General features: G+C 27.7%; 1 protein-coding gene across 1 annotated transcript in view; it reads left to right on the top strand.

The window, feature by feature from the left end:
• Window positions 1-4,032: 4,032 nt before the first annotated feature.
• LOC134832402 (neuromodulin) overlaps window positions 4,033-22,756 on the top strand; it is a 41,612-nt gene continuing 22,888 nt past the window's right edge. Inside the window, exon 1 of the mRNA XM_063846418.1 lies at window positions 4,033-4,316. The gene's annotated coding sequence lies outside the window, so the exon portion shown is untranslated. The remainder of the gene's footprint in view (window positions 4,317-22,756) is intronic.

Below are 22,756 nucleotides of genomic sequence, written 5' to 3' on the forward strand. Positions count from 1 at the left end.
ATTTTTTTTTTCAAAATTTCAAAAAATTTTTTTTTCGCCTGTACATCGGAAACGCAAAATTTAGAAAACGTCCAAAACAAAAGTTATTTCTAACGTCAAAACTACATTTTGAGCCGAAGAACGGTAATCTAGCTCGGTAGGTAGGTTTATTATCAAATTTATGAGGCCTATAACGCTTTTTATAATGAATATGAAATATGTATCGTTATAAACCATCCAAAATAATTTCAGTGTAAAAAGGAATAAGAGGATTTTGACTTAAATATTTTTTAATCAATTATTTTCGCTAACATCTTTAAATGGCTCCTGTACATCGAAAACGCAAAATTTAGAAAAAGTCCAAAACAAAAGTTGTTTCTAACATCAAAACCTTCATTTTGAGACGGAGAACCGTGATCTAGCTTAATTTTGAAAAATCGGTATGTGAGCCCTCATAATAAAAGGATTTTGACTTAAATTTTTTTTCGCTAACATCTTTAAATGGCTCCTGTACATCGAAAACGAAAAATTTAGAAAAAGTCCAAAACAAAAGTTGTTTCTTAAGACAAAACCTTCAATTTGAGACGGAGAACCGTGATCTATTTTATTATTTTAAAAATATTTTTTATTTATTTATTATTTTTATTAATTATGTATCATTTATTTATTTATTGACAATAATAAAATAAAAAATTAGCCTAGACTTTTTCAAATCACAAAAAGTTTTTTTCACGTAGATTCTATTAAGCAATTTTTCACTTCCTGCCTACATCTCTTTTTGCCTTCTAAATTTGATGATGCTACTGATTCCAGAGTGACAAGGTTTACATAAGCAATTTATTCTATTCTCTGTGCATGTAAAAATCTCTCTCCCACTCACACATTCAGCTTAATTTAACTTCCTTTGTGCGACGAATGAATATCATAATCATCGCCATTATTCCTCTCATCTCATCCACAGATACGTTGCTTTTCTTTGCAGCATTCAGAAGCCTGCAGAAAAGAATGGATCCTAAAAGTGCATGTTGAAACTTGTTGCTCGAACGACGATTCTATGTGCTCTTCCTCGTCTCTTTATTATTATTTTATTGTAAAACTGTTGAAACATGATTTCAATTTAGTTCTCGTAATAGTTCGTTCAGCTGGAGGCAGCAAACACGTAGGGAATTTATTATGAATGGAACAATCTCCGCATGCAAAAGATGCAAAGAAACGAAGAAAGGGATCAACACACATGAAACGGAAGGACAGACGAACATTTTCGTGATAATAAGCGATGTAAAATCCTGCGGCACGGAAAATGATATTTCTCGCACCTAAAATTTATGATTATTATGTAAGAGATGCCGTAACCACACCTAGGGAAAGTTTTCTCTGTGTGTGCTTGGTGTTCATAAAAAGCGTAATAACGAGATAATTTGCAATATTTTAAATGTTTAAATAGAGGTTTGTGAACGACACAATGAAAGCGAAAAGTGAGGGAGGGAGAAATAACAATTGCACTCACGTTCGCTGGGCTTCGGTGACGAGAAATTACAGAATGGATGACATAAATAATAATTATCAGATGACACTGGAATATAATTGCAACGACTCGCTTTTTATTTGATTAGAGGAGCAAAGTGTGCGCACATTAAGTGAAAATTGTAAAATAAATTTTATAGCAGGCAATTAACTAATTACTTGTTCAGTGTGATGAAGAGAATTGAGTTACGAGTTTGGAATTTTTGCTGATGAGACGACATCCAGTGAGTTGGGCGCTAATTTATGGTGCATTGTCACGCGGCAACAAAAGGACGTCATTAAAATTCTTGACGAAATATTTTTTTGTGTGCTAATTTGATCATGAAATTTACATGAAAAATTAAAGAAAGATTTTTAAAGTCGAAATTTGATGAAAATAATTTTGAAGCTTAAATTTAAAAAAAATTAATAAATTTAAATTTGAAAAAATATCAAAATATTTTTTTAAGAGAAAATAAATTTAAAGCTGTTAAATTTTCAAAAATTTATCGAAAATTTAAAAAAAAAATTAACATAAAAAATCTTGAATATTTCAAAATTTTCGATTTTTTTAATTTATTTTTTTAAATTCTCTAACGATAGTTTTTGAGAGAAACCGATTTAAAGCAATGACAGAAAATATATTTAATTTAAAAAATAATGTTTATTTGTGTCAATGAAGATTTTGAGTAAACAAAAGATACGAGAATTTAATTAAGTTAAAAACCATTGAATTGTTTTCATGAATTGTTTCGAAAACCATTGAATTGGTCTTTAAAAGTAACATAAGAGATTGCAATTGAATACTGAATTTAAAAAAATTCGAAAATTCAAATCAATTTTTTTAAATTTAATTTTTTTTCCTAACTTTTCAAAAATTTTTCTATTCTAAGATATTTCAAATAATTCAAAATATAAAAAAATTACTTTAAAAATTTTTAATAAAATAAATAAAAACATTCACGTGACTTCCGTTTCGGTCTCTTGATTAAAAAATACAAAAAATCTCTAATTTTCAATACTTGTCAGAAATTTAATTAATTTCATGAAATTCTCATATAAAAAACTATCCAACTGACATTCAAATAATCAACATTTCCATACGAAAAAACGTAAAATTGGTCTAATTGAACGGTTCATTTAACTCGTGATGTCATCATTTGACTTAGATATAAATTAAAGTCCATCAAAAAATCACGTCAGTCATCAAGCTATCATTATATTCACAGCAACATGCAGTTACGATTTTTCTCTATCCTATTATTAATGGCGCTCGTTGCTATTGTACTGGCTCAAAATTCACTTCCAACAACTACAGAACCTTCACAATGGATTTTAACGGGAGTTCCTCCATCAAATGGACTAACAAAAGATATCGCAGAATAAAAATTGAATTCTAAACAAAAAAAATATCACACGTGTTTTGAGAGAGAGATTTCGAAAAAAAATGAATTATTTAATCATAAATGAAGCAATAAAATTTATATTCACGTTTTTTTACGACAATAACCTCCATTACTTTTATATTTTTGGTCGACGTCGGAGGTAGTTGAAGCATTCGGATGAATAATTGAATCACGCCTTCTATTGCTACGAATAAAAAACATCAAAATTGTATACGAATTAATTTATCAGGAAAAGAGATTTTTGGTACGAAATAAACGAACAACAAGTCAAAAATATGCACAATTCATTGTAATAACTCATTTTTCGTTAGCTTTATTGAATAAATAAAACCTGCCAGAGAGGAAGACTGAGTGAAGGAGTTGGCAGTACGTGAAGTGTGGCGGTGTAGAAAAACATATGATCCTGACACGTAAGGCAGGCAGGTGAGTGTGTGGGTAATTTTCGGTGGCGTATCGTTTAAGTTTTATTTTTAAAGTGTTTCATAAAAAAATTTCTTCTAAAAAAAGTTAATTTTTTTAATTTAAAAAATTATTAAAATTTAAAATTTTTAATATAAAAATATTTTTTTTTAAATAAAAATATTTTTTTAAATAAAAAAAATATTTTTTTATATTTACGAAAAATTTAATTAAATGCAAAATAATTTTTTTAGTCATAAAAAATTATTTTAATTCAAAAATTATTAATTTAATAATTAATTTATTAAAAAATGTATTTTTCATTTATAAGAAATTAACTTTAATGAAAAATTAATTTTTTTAGTCCTAATTAAAAATTTAAATTAAAAAAAAAAATAATTAAAAATTAAAATCTAAATAAAAAAAAATTAAATTTTTAAAAAATTATTTTAAATTTTTAAAAAATTATTATTAAAAATTTATTTTTAAAATAATTTTATTTTTTAAGACATTTTTCATTATTCTCCATCACTGAAAATATTCTACAAACAAACCGACAATTGCCGAGTATGCGCTTTAGTTGCCTCCCTGTCTCATGCCACACATTTTTCCGACAACTACTTTCATTTATGCACACAGAAAAGCCTCCCGCATCGCCACCCTCCAGTACACAGAGAGCAAAGTTTTTCGCCAAAAACACAATATCAAACGAATTGCATCCTTCATTCAGATTTGATCGGTCCGTGTGAGTAAACTTACTTTTTCCGTGTTCCTACCACAAGCAAAAGTGTGTTAAAAACAGGTGAAATCCATAACCTTAGAAAATTGTCAATTGTCATATAATACGAGGAGCGTACGTGTCTTTATCTCACGCTTAATTTCTGATAACGACGTCGAGCAAGAAAAAAAAATAATAAATCGGAAATCGGGTGTGCAAGTGCTGTATACGAGAAGCAGTGTGATAAATTCAAACAAAGGAGTACCCCATAAAAAGGACACTCTTTCGACTCAGCTAAAGATATCAATTATGTAAGTAAATTGTGAAGTATTTTATCATTTTTCCCCCTCTTCTCTCCTCTTTTTTTTTCACGGAGAACAAAATTGTTGAAAGCCTTGACATGTGAGATTATGAAACGATTGTATTTATTTCTCGTTAGACAGGAGAAAAGCATTTTCGTGTTGTACAATTGTTTTTATTCCATTCATTTCAGTTTCAGTCCTTTTCATCATCTCACTCGTCATATCAACTTCCTGTTTTTTTTTTGCACATAACGAACAATGATACTGCTGATGATAGATTCGGATTCCTTCATACACGAAAATAAATGAATCCCTTTTTTGTGTTCATTTTTTTGATGAAGATGATGAAATGAGAGAAATAAAAGTGCAGAACGAACCTAATGATAATGAACCAGAAAATGGTCTGTCTGTGTATTTTTTGCCTCGCATTTTCGTTGATCATCAAAGGAATTTTTGTGACTGCGATTCAGACAATTTTCAGAAAATTCTAATTAATTAATTTTTTTATTCACCTCTTTTTAAGTTTTCGCAAAAAAAAATGTTTGATTCATGATTTCAAGGTTTTTCGTCGGAAATTGCTTCTATTGACTTTATAAATATAGAAAATTTCGTAGAAGGCATTTCATGAGAAATTCGATTCAAATTAGGAATATTCCAAGTCATTCAATAGTTTTTATGATTGCCTTTTGAACACATTTTTCTGTTCATTCATTGCAATTGGGTACGAATTTTATTAGAAAAGAATGGGAAAAAAGACACAAAAAGGGAAATGAAAAATAATAACTTTTTACGTTTCATGTCACAATAACAAAACGAGGCACGAAAAATCAATCGCTGCTGCATATCGTTTTGAATTATTATTATTTTTATGATAATCAAAGAAAGGAGGAAAAATCTAAGTTGATTGCGATTTTTATGTAATTTTTTTTTTGTTTATTTTACAAAACTAATTTTTTTTTGAAAATGCAATCGATTTTTTTTTTATTTTAAAAAAAATTTTTTTTAAAATGGGTTATTAAAAAGGAACATATAAAAAATAGGTATGTAATTTAATTTTGGGTCAATATATTTTTTTAATTTTCTTTTTTCATTAAAAAATTTAAAATAGAATTTTTAAAAATTCTTGAATTTAGGAAATTTTAATAAAATATCATTTTTGCTTTTTATTATTATTTTTGAACTTTTTTAATAAAATTAAAATCAAAATTTATTTTATAAAAATTTTTCATAATTTATTTAACTAAAATTAATTAATTGATTTAGAAGGCTTATTGACTTAATTTTTTTTAAAAAATAAATAAAAAAAAAATTGATTTAAAAAAAAAAAAAAATTTTTATTAAAAAAAATGTACCGACCTACACCAATTCAATTATTTAATTTTTTTGAAAATTAAAAAAAATTTTAAAATATTTTTTTTAAAAAAATATTTATTTATTTAATAGAATTTATTTCTCTAAAAAAATATATTTAATTGACTTTGAAAATTTTTCAGATAAATTTCTTAATTTAAAGAAATTATGAATTAACATTTTTCGTTGACTGCTAAAAATTAAAAAAAAAAATAATTATAAAATGTTGTAAAAAATAAAATAAAAACAAACACACAATAAAATATCAAAAAAGCTTTGTCATTGCAAAAATGAACAAAATATCATTATTTTATAAAATAATTTCATTCAACAAAAAACAACAAATTGCTTCAACATTGAAATTCATGTCTTTTTTGTGGTCTGGTCATAAACCTTTTTTCGTGTACAAACCAAAGTTTGTACAAAATTACAACTAAAAATATTGATTTTGATAGTTTTTAGCCCGCATTTCTTGCAATTTGTTATGAAAAACGAATGAAAAACGTGTGTCAGGGTCATTTATTGCATTAAAACAAATAAAATGTGTTCTTCAAAGGATATCTTTGTCCGTTGAAAGTTGCAATGTTTGAACACATGTTGCATTAAATATTCAGTCGGTCAACCCTTATCAAGAATTCAAATCAAACGAGATAAGACATTTGCTAACGTTTCAAAGCATTTCGAACATGAGCTGGGTGTTTGCCTTTAATGCCATTTGTTTGAATTGAATAATAATAAAAATAAAATGAAAATCCGATTATTTTGTTCCATTTTATTATTATGATCCGATTACTATTGCAAAGGATTATCGATTCTCGTTTATTTGATTGCTTGTCGGCACAAGAGACTTCGTTCCGAATGACATATGAGAAAATTTTTCACTTCAATGGCATTAGGTCACAAGTTTTGACCTGAAGGATATCGCTGAATGAATATTAAAACTGAGCAGCAACACTGATTTTGCGTTACTTTTGACCTGTTATTTTGCACGAAAATGCATAAATATTTACATAAATTAACTTTGGACGTCATTAAATACGGAACAGAACCAACCACGTTACTTTTGTAATTACAAGGCGAGCTGTGTGGGAACGAAAACAACCGATAATGTGCAAAAAGCAACGTAAATTTATCATGAGATTAGCAAGTTACGGCAGAATTTTTATTTTTCTCTCTTCGAAAGTGTGGCACGTTAAAAGGATGGCAAAATAGTTTTTTACCGTATTAAGGGTTTCAAGTTACAACTGAGTTTCCTCATCAATTATGGATAAATTTAAAAGCTTTTGTATGTCACAAATTGCTAATAATTTACTCGAATTTAATCGATTCTCGTTCATCTTGTCATGTTGTTGCTTATTTGACAAAAAAACAAATTCACTCGAAAATCAATCATTTTGTTCCTCGTAAACAACAAATATTTGCCGAGAGATGTTAAGATGTCAGGACTGTGTTAACTACTTGGCTTCATCCCACACATACACGAGCAATTTCCGATAATCCGTTATTTTTGTCTCTCCGAACGTTCGTCGACAGACATCTTTACACTTTAATGTTAATTTGAACAACAAACAAGTCGTAAGTAAATATCACGTTTGAAGTCTTTTGGAATTTCTTCTTGTTTTTTTTCTCTATTTGGCTTGTAAACATCTTTTTACGACCGGAAATGGCTCTGTCTGCGATAATAAGAGGATACACAGAAGATTAATTTTACTCTCGGAGGAAAAGATAAATTTTGCAAAGGGGAGAGAGATAGACAATCTTTTCGACAAACAACGGAAAAGCTTCTTAGGTGAAAACTTGTGACTATCTAGCTTTCGAGTAATCACTACATAAGGAAAATAGGCGGAAGCTGATTAAGAGCTTAGTCATGAATCAATTTTATTTCCATTCGGTGATAAGGATTTTGTGTGCTCTATAATTCGAAAATGGGTCGATTTGAACTTAAAAGGGATGGGTTTGACCTTTTTATGGGTAGAAGTTTATCTTTTGAGGTATGATTTTTTTTATTTTATTTTTTATTTATTTTTTTTAATTTAAAAAATTTAATTTTTGTAAACATAATTTTTATTTTCTTTAAAATTTTTAAAATTTTACTTAATTTTTTTTAATAAAAAAAATGTTTTAAATTATTAATTAATTGATAACTTGTTAACAGTTATTAAAATTTTATTTAAATTAAATTTATATTTATTTCATTTTAGAAAAAAATGATTTTTTTTAAATAATAAAAAATTAAAAAAAAATCGTCAATAGAATAAAAATAAATTAATTTTTTAAATCTTCTATTGAGATAAGAAAGTTTGTAAATGTAAAATTGAAAACATTCAAATGGAAAAAAGAAAGATAATTATCCTTTAAAAAAGAAAATCGAAGAAAAATAGAAAATTAAATTTAAGATTTAATAAATAATTAATTTAATTAAAAAATTTTGCAAAATTATAAGTTACTTATTTTATAAATATAATTGAGATTTATAAAAAAAAATACTAAATATTTTCCTAAAAAATTTAAAAAAATTGATAATAATTATTCTGAGATATATTTTTTTTCACAAAAAAAGACAATATTAAGAAAAAATAGAGAAAGTAGTCGTCTAAAGAACGACATACTAAACCGCATTTCAAGGTTGCATATGTATCTTTGCTTTTTGTACTCCTTATTCCAGATTTTTCTACATTTTCATACCCTTCATTTCACAATTAAATACTCCTCATTTCACATTTTCGAACTCCTCATTTCACATTTTCGAACCCCTCATGACCCTTTCACAATTCCATACACCTCACAACCCAAGGAACTGCCCACTGACCTTCAGGGTCCTCTAATAACTAGGGTAGGGTAGGGTCTATTATGGCTCGCACCGCGGTCTCTAAAGAGTCCTATTGTACTTCATACTTTGAAATCGTAAGCTTTCTCAGTAAACGCCGGGGAATGATTTTTTGTCATATAGGCGCCCTCAAAATTAATTAAGGTCCCAAATGGTTTCTAAAAAAAGTAAATTTTGAGCACGATTGGAGTCAGAAAAGTTTTTCATGATTTCGAGTCTCGAACCGACGACCTTACGCTCATTAGTCCGATACGCTAACCACTGTACTAAGCTGACTCCTCTCTAATAACTAAGAATTACAAAAAAAAAATTTTGGGGCACACCGAAACACACACACACACACACACAGACGACAAGTCGAGTTTAATACCGCATTTTTTCTTCGAAATGCGGTAAAAAGAACTAATTTTTTTAAAAATTTTAAAATTTAACTTAATTTTTTTTTTTTTTTGAAATCGACAAAAAAAATGATTTTTTATATTGTTGATTTTACAAAGACTAAATTTCCTCCATTTTTCACTGATAGAGCTTGTCCAATGAAGCATTTAATGTACACATGCATAAAATAACACAAGGACTGACTTATTTTCACATCCACTTTTGGAATTGCCTTCAACAAAATTCTTGTTCCAATTTCCCTTCAAAAAAAATAAAGCAGCTTTATGCATTTGTCGAGCTATGCAATATTTTCAACATTATTTTTTTTTTCTCGAGAGTATGCAATTTATACGTCTTTTCGAGCAACATTATTACGTAATTTTTCAAGGCACACACTTGACTTGCAATTCTCTGCCCCAGCAATGAGACGTGTCGTCGTAACAAGGACTTTCTGTGTGTGTGTTAGAAAAATGTTTTTCAATGTAACAATTTTTTTTAGCTGCCATGTAAGAAGGAACGTATCGATTAATACACTTTTTTATATTTTTTTGGATTCATGGCTGAAATAATTTCATATCAAAGCGTTGCACACACACGTCAAAGAGAGTGCATTATAAATCCGTAGAAATTCCTAGATGATTTGTTCGTTCTCGTTCGCGCTGTTTGTGCAACGAATTTATAATCCAAGCGAAATCGGATTTCCTGCAGGTAGAACTTCGTACAGTGCATCAACGTCAAGAGTGGTAAAAATTGATCAAGTCAAAGTCGGCTTATGTTTAAATTGCTCTACTCTATCTCTCCGCCATTAAATTTTATTTTAAAATATTGGCAGAAAAGTTTTTTTTTATATTTTTTGTAATAAAATTGATGTGAAAATATTTTTTTATATTTTAACTTAACGACTTGTCTCTAATGATGATCGATTATTGCTCGATGCGAAACTTTAAAAAAAAACTTTTTTTTATTATTTTTATGACTGTTGAAGTATTATTTACCTTTTAATATATTTTTGCAATTTTTATAAAAAGTTTTTCGTTCATTGCCTCAAGTTACCTCCGAAGTTACCTCTGATATTTTGCGAAAAAGTGTCAAAAATGTTTTGTTCACATGATATGGCAAAACTTTTCTACCATCTTAAAAAAAATATTTTTTACAGGAAACACCTTTCATGTAATTTTTTTACATTTAAGGACTTTTCAGCAAGGAAATTGATGACTGAAAACGTGAAGAAATTAATTTAAAAAAAAAATATTTTTACATAATCATGGAAAGTGGCTTTTTGTATTCAAAATTCATAAAAAAAAGAGATGAAAAAAACAAAAAGATATTTTCTTAACCATATTTGCCTTGGATTTGCCTGATGAAATATTCAAAAAATAATATTTGGTTTAATTTTGGGTGAAGGATTTAATCCTCCATTCTTGGTACGAACAAACAAAGGCACGGAAGTGAATTAAAAATTTAAGAAAATGACGAGTAAACAAAATTATTTGATTTTCTCTAATTGAAGCGAAATTGAAGGCAATTTTGTTCCTTTGCAAGCGTCAAAAGGATCGATTTTAATAAAATTATTACTTGAATCGAGGTCAAACATAAAATTTTAATTTTTAATGCATAATTCTTGTAAAAAGAGGCTTTCACACATGAAAAACAACAAAAATAATCGCCTTATGATTTCTATGGAGATTTTTTTTTCACAGATTTTTTACACTTGCAATTTTTTACGAACAAACCAATACTAATCACTTTATCGCATTTTACAAAAGATTTTTTCTTGAAAATAACACGAGGCTTTTTTTTACATCATTTTCTCTTGTAATTTATAACAAAAACACACGTCGCAAAAATAACATTTATCAGGAAATGGTTCTGGCAGCTGATCCTTATCGAAAAAAGTAGCGTCGAAAAGCAAAAAACAATCGCCTTTATTTATTCAGAGGCTTTGTTATCGTCATTTCTGTTAATATTCTGCTGGTATGTTGCGGAAAATTTTTTCGCCTTAGCCAAATGGTCTTAAAAAAATCTTTTTATTTTTTTTTTCTATATAAGAAATGTCAGATTTTTTGCTTCGAGCTAATATTTGATTTTTTTCAGTAACTTAACGATCGTAATGATGATGAAGTTGGTACTTTCGATTGTTTATTCATGACACAAACGAAAGAAAAAAAATATAAGAAGAAAAAACTTTTTAAATATGTTTGTTTGTCCATATAAAAAGTTTCTTTTTCATACTCGCGTCACACAATAAAAAGAGATCGAAAAGTATTTAGTGAAAATTCCTTGACAAACAATCGATTTGTGTTAAGGACACCAAAACAAACCCAAAGTATGGAACGGAAGAAAAACAAAAAAGTGCTCGGAAAGACATGAATAAGTAATTGAAATTGATTTTCTTGTGTTTTGTCACTTTTTTTGTTCGTTATCGGGTCAGGTTTCGCAAAATATGTGACATTTGAGGTATAAAAATAGAAAATATATCAATCAATGTTAACTTGAAATATGTTCCTGTTCCGTGTGTGAAACGATAAAATTTTTCATGACACTGCCACTCACACTTGAATAAAATGATGAAAATTGTCCCGTAGAATTACTTTGCAAAATAGCTCTCCATCGTCAATTTAATTTTAAGTTTTAAGTAATTTCGCAAATTATTCAACCTCAAGCTTACTTGTTGAATTTCACACGTTAAAAGCTCTCAGAAGGTCAATTTGAACGACAAAACCACACACATAAAACGTCTTATAGCAAAAAGCCTCATAAAAAGGGAAATAATATTCCGTTTTATGAACAAACTGCTTACAAAGAGATAAAAGAAAAGTGCACGTGTGACGATAAAAAAGGCCAATTATGAGCACGGGGCACGTGAATGCCCTATATATTACTTTGTCACATCAAAAGGCATCCATGGCAGAAACAAAAGAGTGATTAAGTAATTTTTTGGAGTAACACGGAGGAGAAAAAGGAAAAAAACGAGCAGCAACCATAAATCAATTATCTACTGATGATGATAACGAAACAACGACATGGTCATGAAAAAAGGGTCAAAGTTAATGTGATTTATTTCCATTATGTTAAAAAGGAAACTTTTTTTTATGGTAATGGACTTCTGGGTACTTAGATGATTTTCTGCTTCTTTTATTTCGGTTTTTGATGCGCCCGGAGGATTTAAAAGGTATGAAATTGATCTTTTAATGGGGTAGATTGATCTCTTAAGAGTTAAAATAGCTTCTTAAGTGATCAATATGACCTCATAAAAGTTAAATTTTGATCAATTTGGAATTGATCTATTGAAAAAAAAGTTTAACCTCTTCAAGCGATCAGTTGATCCTTCAAAAAGTTAAATTGATTCTTCGAAATTAATCAAATTGAATTTTTGAAGGATCAGCTGATCGCTTGAAGAGGTTAACCTTTTTAAATCGATCTATTAAGAGATCAGTTGATCCTTCAAGGGGTCTTTTTAAAAATTATTAAGTTAATTTTTTAAAACTTTAGTCAGATCAACTCCAAATTTGTTAAACAGACCCCTTGAGGGATCAACTGATCTCTTTGTGAGGTTAAATTTCTTGATCAGCTGATATTGAGTTTCGAAGGGGGTCAACTTGACCTTTTATAAGGTCAAATCGATCTTTTAAGAGATTACATTGATCTTTTAGGTTTAAATTTAACTCTACAAGATCAATCCAACCTCTTAAAATACCTATAAGAGGTCAAGTTGACCCCCTTTGAAATTGACATTCCTTGAAATTGAACCTTCAAGAGGTTAATTTGATCCCTTTTGCCATAAGGGATCATGTTAACCTCTTGAAGGACTCAGTTGGTTTCTGAATGAACAATCCCAAAGTGAGTCAAATTGACCTCTCGAAGGGTCAATTTCATACCTTTTCAATCCTCAGAGCAGTATTTGTCGTGAATCATGACGCAGCTTATTATCCATCTTTTAACGTTATTCAAGCGTCTTGACTGTCATTGATAGTCAGTCTGTGTTATGCTAATTCTACCTCTTATCGAGCTCTTTTAAATGGAAATCAGTGACGACAACGACGCTTATTTAGTTTTATTACATTGTTATTACCCATCGTTTGCATTAAAAACTTTTTCATAAAATCTTTTAAAATTTTTTATGAGCAAAAAAATCTTTTGACAAACTTTTTGAGCTAAGTACAATTCGTTAAACTAAAAGTAATGGCTTTTAATCTCCATTCAATTAATTAACAGAAAATCAGCGACACGTGCAGGAAGTCATTTGAAACTAATAAAAATTTAATCAGGAAAATCTGTTGCGTTGAAGCCCGTCAAGCGATTAGCTATTTAAATGCCGCAACACAACAAAAACTTGTACATTATACAAAAATAATGATGCCAAGCTGTATTATTTGCCTATATCATTACACCATGATAATCTCTTTTTTTGTTGTTTTTTTTACTACTTGTGTCAAAAAAAAACACAAATACAAATGACTTAAGGGCGTAAAAAAAAATATGTAACAAAAAAAAAGTAAGTGTGTAACATTAATAACGCGAATCTCCATTTTTTCATCATTTTTTGACGGAAAAATAGCCAGGTAACGCGGAAAAAATTGAAATAAAAAGAGAGATAATGGTTTGGTCTATTGGGAGTCGACCGTGTGTTTTCCGCCAAAAAATAACGAGAAAAAACTTCTCTGAATAATTTTATCATTTTCCTCACGCACTCGCACTCGGAGATGATCAAATTATTTGTGATTTATTCTTTACGCGGCTAATTTTATGTTTTATGCAAATTCAAAAAGTTTTTTTGTCACATTCAAAGAAAACACGCCGGAAGAGATTTGTCTTTTTGTGTTTCTGAGACAATCGAAGTAATAAAAATTATACAAATTGAGTGGAAACGTCTGGTTGATTGAAGAAATTTCCAACTTGGGCAACAAAAATTATTTTTCTCTGCTGAATTTTATTATTTTTATTGCGAAATAGTTGAAATTGTTCTTGATTGCAGTTTCTTTCTTCTTTTCATCTCTATCTCTTTATTTATCCGCCCACTTGAGAGAAATTACTTTTCTTTCTTTTCGTTGCATTTCGTGCAGTTTTATGAAAAAATATCACTTTTTATGTCACTTTTCATAAATTTCGTTTATTGAACGATGGTAAACCCTTAAGGCGTTTAAGCAAAGAAAAAAAAATATTTTATAAATATTAATAAAAGTCTTCATTTTAGCCTCAAGAAGTACAAACAATGCGAGAAAAACTAGTAATGAAACAATGTGCTTGTTTGAAATAATTGTGTCAACATTTTTTCTATCGTTTTCGAACAACCTGGAATTCTGCGAAAAATAGAAACTTAAATAGAGTAAACAATTTTACCGCTTCCAGACATAAAAAAAAACGTTTAAAAAAATCTTTAAGATGCTTGTAATTTTTTTTTATTTTTTTCATAAAAAATTTCAGTTTATAAATATTCAGTTAAACGTTTTCAAGCATAAAATAATAAAAAAGTTGCACTGCATAAAAGACGACACAATTTATGACAAAGGGTGCTTAAATATTCAATTTCGTGACAATGAAATGCTTTTAACCCACTTTTTTGTGTGTTTCACTAATGTGCGTGACCTTCCTGTTTTTGGCAGTATTAACGACAGACACGAAGGAGACCACATTTATCATATGTCGCTCTTCCCAAGAATTTTTTTTTGTGCACAAAATTCCTAAAAAAAAAAATTGAATCCAGTTAAAAGCATCACAACGCAAGGAAAATGATCCTTTTTTCAGACACAGAAAAAAATAGTATTCTAAACTTTCATTTATTTTCCCGAATGAAAAAAGTTTTTTTTTTCAATGTTTGTATTTGTAGAAGATTTGATGATGGGCACCCATACAAAAAAAAATGAAAAGGTAAAAAGCTTTTTTTTTGTATGTTATTACAAAATGTTTTTATATTCGTGAAACGTATTAAAAGTTTTTTTCTGTCGTCATCGTGTTCGTCCATAACCTCATAAAGGATTACAAAAAAAAAATTTTTGAGCAATGTAAAAATAGAAATATTCAGAGAGACATGAACTCGTCACATCAGACAAATGCGTTATCATCTGTTCCTGTCGTTTTTTTTTTGTGTGGGACTCGATGCCGTCATGTAATCAACTTTTTTTTGATTAAATAATGGAAAGAAAAATTTAGAGACAATTTTTTTTTTTGTGAAATGACGATGAAAAGTGAAGAAGGAGAAACTTTCACCAACTTCTGCGGTTGATTTTGGTCTCCTTTATTTTACTCCCAAGTGTTGTGCGAGAATAAATTTTTATTATGCAACTTTTTTTTCGTACTATTTACCACACAAAAAGATCTGGGTCATGTAAATTTGAACAAAAATGTTTTTTTTTCGAGTCATGTTTCTGCAATAATGAATAAAAGCACGACGAAGGGTGAAAAGTATTTTTCTCTCTGTAGATTGGTCGCCAAGTATCCTCCAGCATCATAATTAAAACCACTTTTGAGAAATTTTATTATCAAATATTTTAGAGTATTTAACTTGTGCTTGGGCAAACAGCACAAAAATTCGCTTGTTTTTAACGAACAACTTTCCAAATGTTGTTTTATTTTTCAGCAAAGTTTAATTGTAGTCCTTAAATTAAATTCTTCTCGAACGTGAACGAATTTTTTGAAGGAAAAAAAACTCGCGATAATGATTCTGACGGTTTCAAGTGTCTTCAATCGTTCATTTTCTCTTTGAATAACACTCATTATTTCAACTTCAAGTACTTTGCCATAAATCAACACCTTGTCACACACCTTTCAACAGCCTTCAAGTTGCTTATGAATTACACGCGTTCAAAGACATGTTTCGACAAAATAGATAGAAAAGACACATTTCACGATAAATGCGTTGGCATTTTAACGTCACAAGCTTCTCACATTATTGGGATTTCTTTGTGAAATAATGCATGATTGACTTGCTCAATGGAACAACTACTGAGCGCAGTGTGTGACATCAAAAGTGTAATAACAAGCAGTGATGACGTGATTTTATCACAAGTTTTATGATGATGGATCAAAGAAAAAGAGCAATGGGATACTTGAGTGTTTTATTTTTATTTTCAATGATATTTTTAGCCATTTAACAACTTTTGAATGGTTGGAAAGATATTTTTTATTGCTTGAATCGAGTTATTTTATCGTAAAATTGTGAGAAAAATGTAATTTGAAAGCTTTGACTTTAAAAATTTTGATTTGAAGAAAAATTGAAGATAAAAAATGTTTTATGAAAAAAAATATGTTGCAAAAAATAATAAAATAAAATTACATTTTTTAACATAAAATAAATTAAATATTTTTTTTTTAATTAAAAAAATGGTTTAAAAATTTTATTTTAATTTAATTTTTTTAACCAACTTCTTTTAAAAATTAAAAATAATTAAGTTAAAAAAATTAATTCAAATAATCAAAAAAAAAAAATACTAAAATCCTGCTTTGTTTTAAAAATTGCTAAAAAATTTAAAAAACCGTAGGAAAATTAGATATTTAAAAAAAATTGAATTGAATAGAAATTCAATAAAAATTGAAATTCAAAAAAGTTAATATGTATCAAATAAATATAAATTATTAAATTTATTTATTTCTCAAATTTTTTAACTCATATTTTATTTTTTTGTTTAAATATTATAAATTAATAATTAAATTATTAAAAAATTATTAAAATAATTAATAATTAAATTATTTTAATTAAATTATTAAAATTATTTTATAAATTAATTATATTTAATTTTTATTTAATTATTTTTTATATTTTATTTTTAATTTACCTTTTGTTAAAAAAAATTAAAAATATTATTTTTTGACTACACATAAAGTTAAAGGAAGTAATTTACAAAAATCTTACGCAATATTTATAATTTAATTTTTGGTAGTGTAAGACTTAATCCAAAATTATGTAAATCCAACTAATAAAACGTTACGCAACGAAATAATAAATTTTCTGACTTTTTGTCTCCAACTAGCATACTAATGTCCATAAAAACGTAAATTTCAATAAAAATATTCATATGTTCAGAAGCCATCTTTTTCACTTCATTGCTTCTTGTCCTTTCAAAGACTGCGAACTATCACAAGTAACATGCCAATAAAGTTATGACAACGACCACAACCGGAGATTAGAGCAGACAAAATGGCGACATTCTAATAATATTACTCTTTTTTATTGAAAAAATTCATATCTTGATCATAAAATCCTTCCAGCGATTGTCGTTCGTTACGTTCCAAGGCCGCGCCACACTACTCATTGTTATTTGATCCTATATGAAAATACTCTTCATTTCTATTTATTTTGTCAGTCGCTCTTTTTCTTACATGTCTCATAAAAGAAATATTATTATTATAAAGAAGAATGGAATTTTGCGATATTACTTTTCTTTGTTCCTCATATCTTTGTTCATCGACATTATCATTAGGGGATTCAACTGACAAAAATTTTTTTCTGACGAGAAATGTTAGAAATTTTTTACCACATGACTGATCTATAAATAAAACACGTTCAAAATCCAATAAAAATCTCTTGATAGATTTCAATCATTATATTACTATTAATGTCATTTCAAATTTAACTGACATGTTATTGACAATTTACTTCGAGTCCTGTCAAAATTTCTCAATATATAGTTTTGCTGGAAGGGACTTTTCTGCAAAAAAAAAATACAGAAAATGGTACCAATGGTTGGCTTGCGGCAAAAAAATGTTTCAATTGGATTTCAGTTTGAAAAGTAAATTAAAATCCGATCAATATTCTTTTTTTTTTCTTGTCTGACAAGGAACACTTTTCAATCAGAGCTGTGATTGATTTCTTTGTTATTCAAATTCGGAGCTCAGATTTTTTTTAATTCAATAAATTTCGTTCCATCAAATAATTTGTGAAGGTCTTCCAAAGGTCTTTTGCTGGCGACTGATCGTCTTCCGTTGATTACTGAGCAAAAATGAAACGAAATTATCGTTTAACCAAAGAACGAGGAAATGAAGTTTATGAACCAAAAGGAGAGAGAAAACCAATTTCATTAAAATAATTTTAGCAAGCGAGCATCGTTCCGTTCAGCATCAATGATCAATTGGGTTTTATTGTTGTAAGAAGAGTTTGACTTTTGGCGCGTGGAACAAAGTTACTTTTATTGCGAACGAAAATTGAAATGGGTTGCGATAAGAGCTGATGCGGAGGAAAAGTATTTTTATTCGTTCTCAATTATTCATTTAATTAACAGCGTTATAAGGAAGTTTATGCGGTAAAATAAAATCAAATCGAAATGAATTTATTTTTCGTAATCGATGTCAATACAATGAGGTTTTTTTTTCGAAGAAAAAATGGAGGAAGGGAAATTTAATCAATGTTGACATCTTGTCTTTCAAAAAGTTTTTGTTCATTTTGGTTTCTGAGAAAAATAAGGTTGAGTTTGAGGTTGAATTCTTGTCTCTCGATAAATAAATAAAGTGGTTTTTGTTACTTTTTAAATTGAAAATTCCATCAATGTTTTTTAATTATTTATTTTTCTGTGGAATCAGATTAATTAAAGTTTTTTATTTAAAAATTTACCCATTAGATAGTTTATTTTTTTTATTTATTTCTTATTTCCAAATTTTTGGTATTTCATATAGAAATATTTTTTTAATTGATCAAAATTATTTAAAAATTTTTTATTAGTTTTATTTTAATTTTTTTATTGAATTTTTATTTATTTTTATTAAAAAAAATCGTGAAATTATTAAATATTTAATTAAATTAAAAGTAATTAATGAAAATTATTTAAATTTTTTTGAAAGAAAATTTTGTTTTATTTTTATTAAAATAAAAATATTTTAATATTTTTAAAATAATTAAAATATTTTTTTAAAAATAATTTCTAGTAATTTCTTTTATTTTTTTTCTTATTTTTAAAAATATTTATTTTTAATTGTTACAAAATTAATTATTTTAATTTTAAAAAAAATATTTTTTTTTAATTTAAAAAAAATTATTAAAATTACATTAAAAACTTAAATTTATTAAGTTAAAAAAATTAATATACTTTAATTAAAAAAAAATAATAAATTTTTAGTATTTTCTCGTCCTTTTCAGTAGAAATGTTCATTTGTCTCTCCGATTCTCTGCAATTATTGATGTGAAAATAATCCAAATTCAATATTAATACCATCAAATATAATTCAATCATCTTTCCGTTCTCTGCATTTATTACCCGAAAATTTATTGGAAATTCATAAAATGACAGTATATTGTTTAGATGACTGAACATCCGTCTTATATTTATTATACATTGATGCCGAATCGAATGGAATTGAAACCGTAAATTTAATTAAAAATTAATTTGATCCCATTAATTACATCAAAAGATTCTAATTACTTTCTTAAGTACTTCAATTTAGGGATAATAATTCACGCTCCTAATCGTTATTTAACACAAAATGCTCGTTTCGTATAAAAAAAATCGATGACTTTAATATTTAATCATTATTTACTTTTTTTCTCCTGTCATTGTCGTCCTAGTTTTTTTCCATTTGGACAAGTAAAACATGTGTTCACATTTTTTTTTTTTTTTTTCTGAATTCAAGTGAAAAAAGTTCCTTCGAGAATTGAAAAAAAAATTTAACTGTTTTTAATTTGACGATATTATTATCATTTCTCAACAAATTCCGATAAATTGCTTCGTCTCCGTCTTGTGGCTCGTTAAGCAACCGACTGAAGATGCACCTGCCACTATATTTATGATATCGTCTTCATTGTGCAAAAAATACCGCGCAGGAAATGAAGAAAAAAATATAGAAAACAACATAAAAATTCTTTCTATCTTTATGATATCACTCTTGCGAAGATGCCATGGCACGAAAGTGTAATAAAAATAATACATTTTTTTTTCACAAAATTTATGGAATGTGTGTTAGATACACGCGCTCTTAGTAAATTTTTATGTTGCCCGAGACTGACACTGTTTGAACAAAATATAACTCAAAAAGTTGTGCCTTTATTGCATTTTGTGACGAACATTATCATTTGCACTTGCATCCATTTAATTTAAAGTCACTTTTTTATGTCATCCTTCGTCGTATTTACATTAAAACGAGAGTGCTTTGACATGAAAATTATCCTCTGTATCTTCTTTTTAGCAAAAAAAAAAAGAGTGAAATTCTCTCATGAAAGACAAAATAATTCATTTAAACTCGGCGCATTTGAATACCTTCTATCCCTTCTGCCTTTGTGTGCTTCTGACGTAATCTACCAATTTAATTAAGAGATAACGTTAGTCGATGTGTATTTACTGCAATGAACTCTAACAATGTTCGCCATGTGCGCCACAAGACGACATTTTCATTTGGAGAACACACATTTTCACACTTAGACACACCAACAATGCATCTGGCTCAATTGCCTCAAGCAATTGTTTTTCGTTAGACGAGAATTTTTTGTGTTGTCGTGTGTACACTTAATTTTGTGCAACTAACAACGACGACATGACACTTGAGTTGTTTTAACGCAGAGAGAGAATGGGAGGCGAAAAAACAGGAAAAATAAACTCGAGAAAGTTTTTTTTTTTGTTTTGTGTTCTTAAGAACGAGCAAATTGAAGACCAATTTAACTTCATTTCTTGTTTGTTTTCTTTTTTTTATAAACATTTTTTTTTCGAGAGTCTGAGATGTGATATGAAAGCTTGTTTGAGCCTTATCTGAACAAACAAAACTTTTGCTTTTTCTTGTGTATCTTCGTTCATTTCATTTGTTTTTCTTTGGAAACTTGATTTAGTTTGAAGAAGCCAAGAGCATTTACAAATTTGTCTCGTGCGACAGACTTGAAAAATGGAGACGTCTGGTATTTTATTTGGTTTTTCTTACCGCATTTCGAAGAAAATATGCGGTTATACCAAAAAATTAAATAAATGGTTTAAAAATTTTAATTAAAATAAAATAAGTAAAATATTAATTGAATAAAAAAAATTAAAATTTATTTAAAATAAATTAAATTAAATTAAGTTAAATTAAATAAATTTCACAAATAAAATTTTAAATAAATCATTTGGTTGAAAAATTAATTAAATTAAATTAAAATAACATTTAAAAAATAAATAAATAAATTAAATAAATAAAAATTAAAATTTATTTAAATTAAATTAAATAAATTCATTTACAAATTTATACAATACAATACAATATTTTTATTAACCAGGACTTAAATTTATACAATAAATGACATTAATTAAAGGGACTTGATTACTAACTAATCATTACATCTTATATATAGGACTTAACAAATAGTAGATTTTTTCTTATTTGGCGAAAAATTTATATAAATTATTTTTCAACCAAAAAATTATTAATAAATAATTAAATAAATTTAAAAAAATAAATAAATAAAAATTTAATTAAAAATAAATTAAAATTAAATTAAAATAAAATTAAAATTATATTAAAATTAAATAAAAGTAATTAAAAATTAAAACTAAATAAAACTCGTGGTTAAAAAATTTTAAATACCTTATGAGGTTAAAAAGCTCTCGAAACGTCAGCTTATTATATTTTTTCACATTTTCGTCTATAAATGTGAACGACCCCATATGTCTCACAAAATCGATACAAAACGCATGTTTACTTAAGCTCACATGTCGTGTGTCTGCATGCAAAACAACACTCGTGATTGCCTCACAAAATTTCCTTGTTCGTGTGTGCCACCGATGCTTTTAATCGCTGTTAACACAATTGCTGATACATTTTCATCCCATTTGCTGCCGAATACGTTGTTGTGACAATTCTTGTTTATTTTCTTTGTGCCACCGCACACAAATATTTCCAACAGCTATCGATATATTTTCGAACAAGCATCTCATATATCACACTAAAGTAGGTTAATTGGACAATATCTGTTGTTAGTTTTGGCTTTGCAACATTTCTCCTTAATGCACTTTGTTCGTGTGGCTGCTCTTTTTAGCCCAAAATTGGCACGACCGAGAAACGAATATTGCAATTAAGAAAATTGAAATTGGTTAAAAGTGAACTTTTCAATTATTTACTTAACTTTTTTTTCCATTGAAAACGTGATTAGCATCCAATATTCGTTGTTGTGTGGGTTCAAGAGCAGTCTTCCATTAAATAAAATCAGTGCGCAAACAAACAAAAGATAAACAACAGAAATTTTGTTGTCTTGTACTGAAATTGAACATTTTTTCATATTTTCCATGAAAAATGTAAAAAATAATAATATTCTTTACACGTTCGCTGCTTCTGGCGATTATATTGATATCAGAAACTTATATTATCCGAGATATTTTAATTTAATACTGAACTTCGAGAAAATGAACAACAACGTTGGAAGTGAAGTAAAATAAACAATGAAGAAGAAAATATTAATTAAATATTTTTTTTAACCTTGCTGTATTTTTTTTAGATAAAAAAGATAGTTTACAAGAAAAAATTCGATTTTTTTTTACATTTCTCACCCCTTGACTTTTATCCCGCAAATTTTCAACAACGGTGTGATAAGGAAATAATCAATATTCATACGTGCCAGATGCATAATAATTACAAAAAAAAACGACGGGTGAAAAAAAAATATGTGATAAAAATGAATCGCTTTTGTGTACGACGCAGGAAAAAATGAGATAAAGAAGCATGGTTATGTTAAATTTTAATTAAATTTCACAATTCTCGTTCGCTCGTCGTTGTTGTCTTGGTTATTTTCCATTGTTGTTTTGTCCCCTTGTTGTTCGGTTTCCGAGACTTTGTATAATTAAATTTTTCGTATGCTGGTAGTTGGGATGACAGACAACAACATATATGTACAACATAAATAAAGGTGCTAAATAAAAACCACACATTCGTACAATTTTCTTTTGTTTTGACACACACGGGACTCGAGATAGAGACATTTGGAAAATAAAATTAATTTATTACGGTACGGAAG

This window comes from Culicoides brevitarsis, chromosome 1 (genome assembly GCF_036172545.1).
Source record: "Culicoides brevitarsis isolate CSIRO-B50_1 chromosome 1, AGI_CSIRO_Cbre_v1, whole genome shotgun sequence".
Classification (NCBI taxonomy): Eukaryota; Metazoa; Arthropoda; class Insecta; order Diptera; family Ceratopogonidae; genus Culicoides; species Culicoides brevitarsis.